The sequence below is a fragment of the Crocodylus porosus genome, unplaced genomic scaffold (assembly GCF_001723895.1).
Source record: "Crocodylus porosus isolate Cpor-Errol unplaced genomic scaffold, CroPor_comp1, whole genome shotgun sequence".
Lineage (NCBI taxonomy): Eukaryota > Metazoa > Chordata > Crocodylia > Crocodylidae > Crocodylus > Crocodylus porosus.
The window spans coordinates 3508572-3516095 of NW_017728944.1; the positions used below are offsets into that span (position 1 = coordinate 3508572).

At 41.1% G+C, this 7524-nt stretch overlaps 1 long non-coding RNA gene across 1 annotated transcript in view; it reads left to right on the forward strand.

Annotated features, from left to right (window-relative positions):
• The window catches only part of LOC109320338, a 9600-nt gene extending 3208 nt beyond the window's left edge, over positions 1-6392 (forward strand). Inside the window, exons 2-3 of the long non-coding RNA XR_002103777.1 lie at positions 3481-3482; positions 6382-6392. This is a non-coding gene — a long non-coding RNA (uncharacterized LOC109320338). The remainder of the gene's footprint in view (positions 1-3480; positions 3483-6381) is intronic.
• The last annotated feature ends 1132 nt before the right edge of the window (positions 6393-7524 follow it).

A 7524-nucleotide genomic window follows, 5' to 3' on the forward strand; every position in this document is an offset into this window, starting at 1 on the left:
GAGCAGGCGTGGGCAGCCGTGGGGGGGACTGGTGGAGCAGGGGGTCAGAGGGGCTGGCAGGGATCCCCTCATGGTCCCCTCCCGCCTTCCCCAACCCCTCCCCCCAACTCTTGTACTTACCAGCCCAGAGTCTGGCTGCTGCTCCCTGCTGGGACTGTTCAAATCATCAAAGTTGAATCAATTTAGACCTTTAAATTGGTCCCCTGATTCAATTCAGATTCAGAGATTTGGCCACTGAATCAAGCCAAATCTCCTCCGAATCGAATCATCACCTAAAGCTTCACACAGCCCTATTATATCTTTACCCCTGTTCAGGAACACCTGGGCAAAAAACTCATTGAATAGCTCAGCCTTGCCCCTCTGTCTGTCACTAATTGTTCCTTCTTGTTCAGTAGGGGTCCTATGCTGCACAGCGCCTTCCTCTTACTCCCTACATACCTAAAAAAATACTTTTTGTTGTCTTTAATTTGTGTTGTCAGCCTCAGCTCTGTAGCTGCTTTGGCCTTGCTAACTGCCTCCCTACAAGTGTGGGCCAAATAGGTATACTCCTCTGTGGTAGCTTCTCCCTGCTTCCACTACCTATATGCCTTCTTTTTTGCTACTAGGCTCCCCTGGATTTCCCTGTTTAGCCAAGGAATTTTTGGTTCCTTTCCCCCTTTTTTCCTCATATTGGGGTAGCCTCCCTCTGTGCCAGATGGTTGGGGGACCAGGAAGGGCTTGCTGCAGCCCTCTTTCAAGTCCTCCCATCTCTTAAAAGCACTGGCTGGTTTTTTTTAAACCACCCTCCCCCACCATAAAGCTCCTGCTCTAGGCAAGGATCGAACTCACAACCTTGTCATGGCTCACCCAAGTACTGCTATATAAGTACTATGCGCTAACCAATTGCACCACTAGATCAACCTTGTATTAATTTACATTATATTGGTTAAGCTTATAATGGCAATATAAGCTTAACATTGTATTGATGTTTTATAATATTTATCATCATCATCATCATCAAGGTCATGCTCTGGCAGGCCTCCTGGAACTGGGATTCACTGGGCTTGTCTATATGTGGCCCTTTTAAATGGGGTTAGCCTAAAATCACCATTTTTAAGGTGTATTAAGGGCACATATCCACACACATGTGCCCTTAATGTGCCTTAAAAGTGGCTATTTCAGGATAATCCCACTTAAATTTGATACCTGCTTAAAGCAAGTACCAAATTTTTAGCTGGCATAGCTGGGTCACATTAGCCCACGTGTAGATGCTTAATGCACATTGATGTGGCTACATGTGCACTAATGTGACTTAGCTATGCCAGCATAAATGTAATGTGCCTTAATGAACATTAGCGTGTCTATGCGTAAACACGCACCTAAATCGCCTTAATATGCCTTAAACAAAGGTGCATTAAGTTTAGGCACATGCAACTACACGTGTAGATATGCCCACTGTGATCTGCAATTCACAAATATTAATTTCCCAGATAAAGCAACAGAAATGTATTAATAATGTGCTGCTGGCAGGATCAACTGGGCTCAGTTCACATAGGATCACTATTCTATTTTGTCTACACTACATGTTACAGGCTTACACGGCTGCAGCAAAATGCTTCCAGAATTTCCTTAAATCTTCTGGTTGTCCCAAGGAGATAACCAGATTCTAAAGGGGGGGGAGGGGGGGTTGTGTGTGGGGGGGTAAGTTCAGATTTGTCATGTATAAGTACCTCTTTTGTTTCAACGGCCACATGTCTCAGCTTTTGTTGGTATTCCCTGGTATGGCTTTGTTCACAAGCAATAAATGCATTAATATAGTTGTTCTACTGTAACTAAATACGTGGAAAAATCCTGTTCTGTTTTTCCCATCACCGACATAAAACAATTTAAGAACCAAAAAAGGAGATCTGTGAAAGAGAGTCTGTACCACAAGTAACAAGCTGCCCAGAATTCTCTCCTGCTACAGGAGTGAATTGAATTAATCTGATATCTATCTACTGACTGTTGGGAACCTCAGTAAATCTCTATCCTATAGTGAGTGACACAGGCTCCCTGATATCGATTGCTGCTGCTCTTTCTCTTATGTATAATTCTCCAGGGTATTTTTATGATTACCTTAAGCAAAGATTTTTTTTAAACCTGAGTTGCAGTAGCATGTATTTCAGTCTCCTGCATCTCTGCCAAGTTTGCTTCCAGGTAGTTTCTCACATCACTATCACAATTGTAGCTAAGTGAACTGTGTGAACATTTTAACCTATGCTCAGCATTGCCTTCAGTTTCATAGCTAGTTCCATATCAAGGATCAAACAACTCTTATTTAATGCCTCAACTTCATATTTGAGATCTCTCAACATTTGTTATTTGGTGAAAATGTGTTTCTTGAACCATCCCTTAGCACCTCTTTTGTCTGCAGCTTTCTTGCCGCATTAAATCCATGCCCTACCCTGTTAGTGGTGAAGGTTTGTTTCCATCCAGAGAAGTTGCAAGCAAAAGTCACTGTTTTATTTTTACCTTTTTGATGTGGGCTTTTTATCGCTGTGATTTTAAACAAAGCAGTGCTCTCTCTACTCTTGTGGCGCACTGATTGATAGAGAATACCATGTCATCTCTTCTGCAAATGCATCTTACTACAAGCCCCTTGATTGCAATACAGAAGAACAGAGCGAAAGCAGTGGCAGTAGCAGGCACACATGGGGTTCCTGAGCCAGGCTACCACCGGGTGGAAGTGGGAGGAGATGTGTGCCAATAGAAGCAGAACTTTCTTTCCTCCAAAAAGGAACAGTTCCCTACTCCATTATGTGTTGCCAGCTTCTGTCGACACATTAGGGGTCAGAGGTATGGCATTTCAGTTCTCTCATGTTTAACCTCAAATTCTACTTCCATTTGTTTATTTTCCATTTCTTTTTTTAAAAGAATTCACCATACAAGGACTGAGTGTTTATCAAATGTCTGTATACAATGCCAGCCTTAGAGTTTCTTGCTTGTACATCTTGGCATATCCTGTTATTAATCATTCACCTGCAAATCTCCTCAGGGTTTACCTTTCTCACTGAAGATGCCAACAAATGAAAAATCACAAATGCATTTGTCTCTCAAAAGGCAAGTTTGAACACATTTAAAAACAACCGTTAACACCCCAGGATGAAACATTATACAGTATCACAATGTCTCAGGTGAGACCTAACCAAACTGTATTGTCTGTTTATCCAGAAGGTGTTTCCTCTCTTTTTTGTAGAGGATGATGCATATAAATGGTATCCCCATAGGGGCTAGAACAACCTCTGGGACTTATGCCTAACCTTAGAAAATCTCTCAAGTCACTTTTCTGCTTCTTTAGCAGTAGAGTCAGATTTTAGTAAACTCCCCAAATAATGGAAAATAAAATAGATTTCCTTTCAGCCCAACTAAAAACTGTGTGGAGAGAAAGGATCGGAGGTAGAATTTGGTGCACCGATGACTGAAAAATGATCCCATGGATTTTCTTTATGCAAATCCTGTAAGCTGTTGTCTACTGTGCAAATCCCAGAGGGGATATAATAAAAGTAGAGGCTGTTACTAAGAGCCAGACTTCTAACAAACATTCATTTGTCCTAAACACAGGTTTCAACAAGCATGAAAAAGCAAACCCTATTTGGATGGGGCTTCCAGAGCCAAATGAATTAAACCTGTCTCAAGCTGAAGGAAATATTTGTTTCACAGCAAAGTAATGATTCATTTCAGAAGAGCCTTGGAGCTTTTCAAAGAGTACTAGGATTTTTTAACATGAGACAATTTATTTTAAGGGATCGCTAAATCAGAAAAGTGAGCATTAAGGATGTGACCTTCAAGGACAATCCTCCCTGCTGGTTCCCAGTGCAATTAGCTGCATGTTGATGCATTTCACAGTTTGCTTTAATTGCATCCTATGCACTGCTATGGACACAGACTACAACTTCACTAAGGGGATCTGAGTGAGCATTGGACTCAGGACAGGAATACAAATTGGAGACAGGAACACAAATCATATAATATCAGAGACAGCTGGAAATATTTTATGTCCATAATTGTTTAAGGATATCCCCTCTCCCACCTCTAAGTTATTTCAGGTGGGGCTGCTCACTGCCTATAATTAAGCTTGCCTGATGCTTCTGAGTGTAAGACCTTTCTTTTTTTTTTTTTTTTTTTTTTTTTACTTGAGAACACTGCTATAATTAACTACTTAGAATGACTTTTTTACATATCAGGCCTCTATCAGGCTGAATTTTTGGGAGGGAAATTCAAGACAAATGGTTCCTTTAGTTTTGAGAATGAGGTGAAGAGAAAATACTTCTTGGGGGGTTGTCTAAAAAGTTTGCACTCTTCCTTTTGCATAGTTTGAGCAGCAAAAGCAAAAGGATTTAGTACTTGGAAGCCTTTGGGTTTGGGATTTTTTTTTTTTTTCTGCCCTTGTAAAAATCCACTCACATTTGGCCACGTGATAAAGCTCTGAAAAACTGTAGTTTACACATGTTCTCTAGAAACTGTGACTTGAACAGCTCTGATTTCTGAGGATCCCATCCCCACTGAGTGTACCTGAGCCGCCCATGTGCACCATTTCCCAATAACAGCTGAGAGTGCTGCCCTTAGAAGCAAAAACTGTCATGGCCTTTGGAACCTGGATCAGGGAGCCTATATTTTCAATTACACTCTAACCGGCATCAAGGGAACAGGGAGGAGGAAGGCAGCTGATGTTAATGCAGAGGGAATAGATACCAAATGACGGGGAGGGAAAAGAGTAGACTGGCTCAAGGGGATAAGTAAGCCTGGGAGTTTAGCTTGTGGGAGAAAGTGCTTGCAACTAGCTAGGCAGGAAGAGTGGGGTAGAGGAAGAGATTTTTAATAATGGATTAGCCAAATGTCTATTAGAGAGAGCTTAGCTACACTTGATCTTACATTGGGGTGGAAAAATGAGCTAGAAAATCTCTGAAGGTCTTTTCCAGTTCTGTTTTTGATTATTTCTGTGATCTGCTTCTGTTTAGTAGATCATTTCATTTGTTCTACATACTTCTGCCTATCCTAGTCTGGCTTGCTGAAAACTCTAATATGCAGTATGGCTCCATACCTGTTTTAAAAGTACAAAGCCTCACACCACTATGGAATCCAGTTCTAAAAAAAAAAAAAAAGCTGAATGTAGGTTAGAGCTCAAATTTCTTCCTGAAACCAGTTTTGCAGTAGGTATTTGAATTCCTTTTGCATTTGAAATCCTTGTGGACTTTCTAAAATTCTCCCACAATAGAAATGCTGACTCTATGTCTAGCACAGAGAAAGGCAACAGATGGCAACTTATGTGGTAGGCTGTTTGACACTGACTGGTGGGACATATTTGGCTTGAGATTGTAAATGGTGTAAGAACAAATAAATTAAAACCACTTGAAATGCCTCTGGTCCATCACAGTATAAAAAGTGAAGCCAGAGCAATTCACTCCTCCCAAGACTGCGTTCCAGCAGAAAGGTATTCCCTGCAACCAGCTCTTCTACTATAGCTCCCAGCAAAGATTCCCAAATAATGGGCTTTTAGAAACAATTGCACAATGCATTCACCCTGTCAGCACTATGAAACTAGCTTTAAGAAGTTTGCTTATGTGGCCCTGAAATTACCTATTCAATGCTCCTGCTGTGATGGCTTTGCTGTGGCAGTGGGCAAATCTCAGCAGTTTAAGTGTTTATTTGGATTGCATTCAAAACTGCACTTATCTCAACATGTAATGAAGGCAAGGCTGGGCTGGACACAGGAAGTGATTTGGTTTTCATGCGTGAATACCAGTATTTGCAACATTTTCTTTCTTTTCTTTATTCTTTGGAATAGTATAATATGTTTTGGAAGTACCTTAAAAGCTGCTTTCTGTGTGGTATATTGTGCTCTGTGTTTCCTGTCAGAAGCATAGAGTCACAGAGGCTTTTTTAATATCTGGGCCAATGGAGAAAAGAGAGTGCTTGTTATAAAATTTACCTGAAATTCTGTGGAAAGGCTTTACCACGTTCTGATTTTTCCAGACCAGCTCATAAGTCTCTAGCTCTGTGTCTGGGAATGCTTTACTCACTATAATCAATACATGCACTGAGAAAACTCTGATAAAAATTCCCTATGCTGATATACAACAAAGCAGCCAGCAGGGCTATCCCTTTCCAGGGTGGGGGTTGCAAAATGGGGTGACTGCCCTGGGCCTCAGGCTTTGAAAATTACTGATTTAACACTTTGTAGAGGATGTGGTGAGCCAGGTGGTTACTAGAACATGCACCGATAGTACACTCTTCTGCCTGGGGCTGTGCTGGTTGAAAGGCACAAATACCTTTCCCTTTACTAATCCTGACACCGTGATTCTCTCTTTCCTTCTTAACTGGAACTGAACCAAACTCTTTTGTGTAAGATTTTCATATCCATAGCCAGAGCCCAAAGATTCAGGAAAATTTCAAAGAGCCATTCTTCTGCCAAAAAAAGGTTGAGGCTAATGGTGTGCTGTGCTGGACCAACTGGTAAGGCTATCCAAGTCACAGAGGAAAAGGAAGGAATTTGGGTGGCTGCACAAGAGAAGATGGCAGCAAAATCTGTGCAAACTCTTGAGAAAGTAACTTAGAAAAAGTCTGTTTGGGACCTCATTACACTCCTCTGTAAATCTGGACCCTCATGCACTTAGGGCGGGGAACTAATTTATTTTCTGTTATTTTGGTGGCTTCATTTCTAGTTGGCACATTCTGCACAGGATTCATAGATTGTAAGGGACCAGGAGTTCTTATGTTCCACAAGCCTGGCCTGTCACCTGCTTTACTTCACCTTTCTGTTATACAGGTGGCAATGCTTAGTTCTCAGAATTTAAGAAAGTCAGACAGACATGCCTAATGGTTAAAGCGCAGCACGCAGCTTGCTGCCCTTGGAGGCAGCAACAACATAGCACAAAGCAGCAGTATCAGTATAGTCCCCTCTAGAGGTCTGCATTATAAACGCATCCTACATTCATTAAACCATACTTGTAGTGAAACCTCTCCCCTTTGGTAACTGATAGTCTTTGGCTTCCTCTCTTTTTTTTTGACTGCTGCCAATCTCATGATGTATCTGAATGAGTTAGATACAAGGCAGAACAGCATGTTCTAAATCAAGTGCACGCAAGCACAGCACTCCCAGGCTCTGACTTCATTATGGAATGATTTCAAGAGCTTCAGAGCCAGTCTTGCCTAAATATCAGGCACTTATCTAATCTCACCCAGATAAACATCCCCACAGCAACATGATTTGTGTGTATATTATTTGGTGTCTTCCCTCATCTGAAATCACAATGGTTCTATGCAAAAAGTAGCTATTTAATTAAAAATATGAGGGTTTCCAGAGTTTACATATGAGTTTTGTGAATGACAATATTTGCTTCCACTTCTTTAGAGCAAATGGTTTTCATTGCAGAACATTTATGGAATTTTACCCTGGGAAAATTGGTTGCAAATATACTAACCTGTCGATTTTAAAAGTAGTTAAAGCTGAGCATTTCTCCATATTTACTACTTAAAAATCGCTGATGTCACTGACTTTTCCACAAC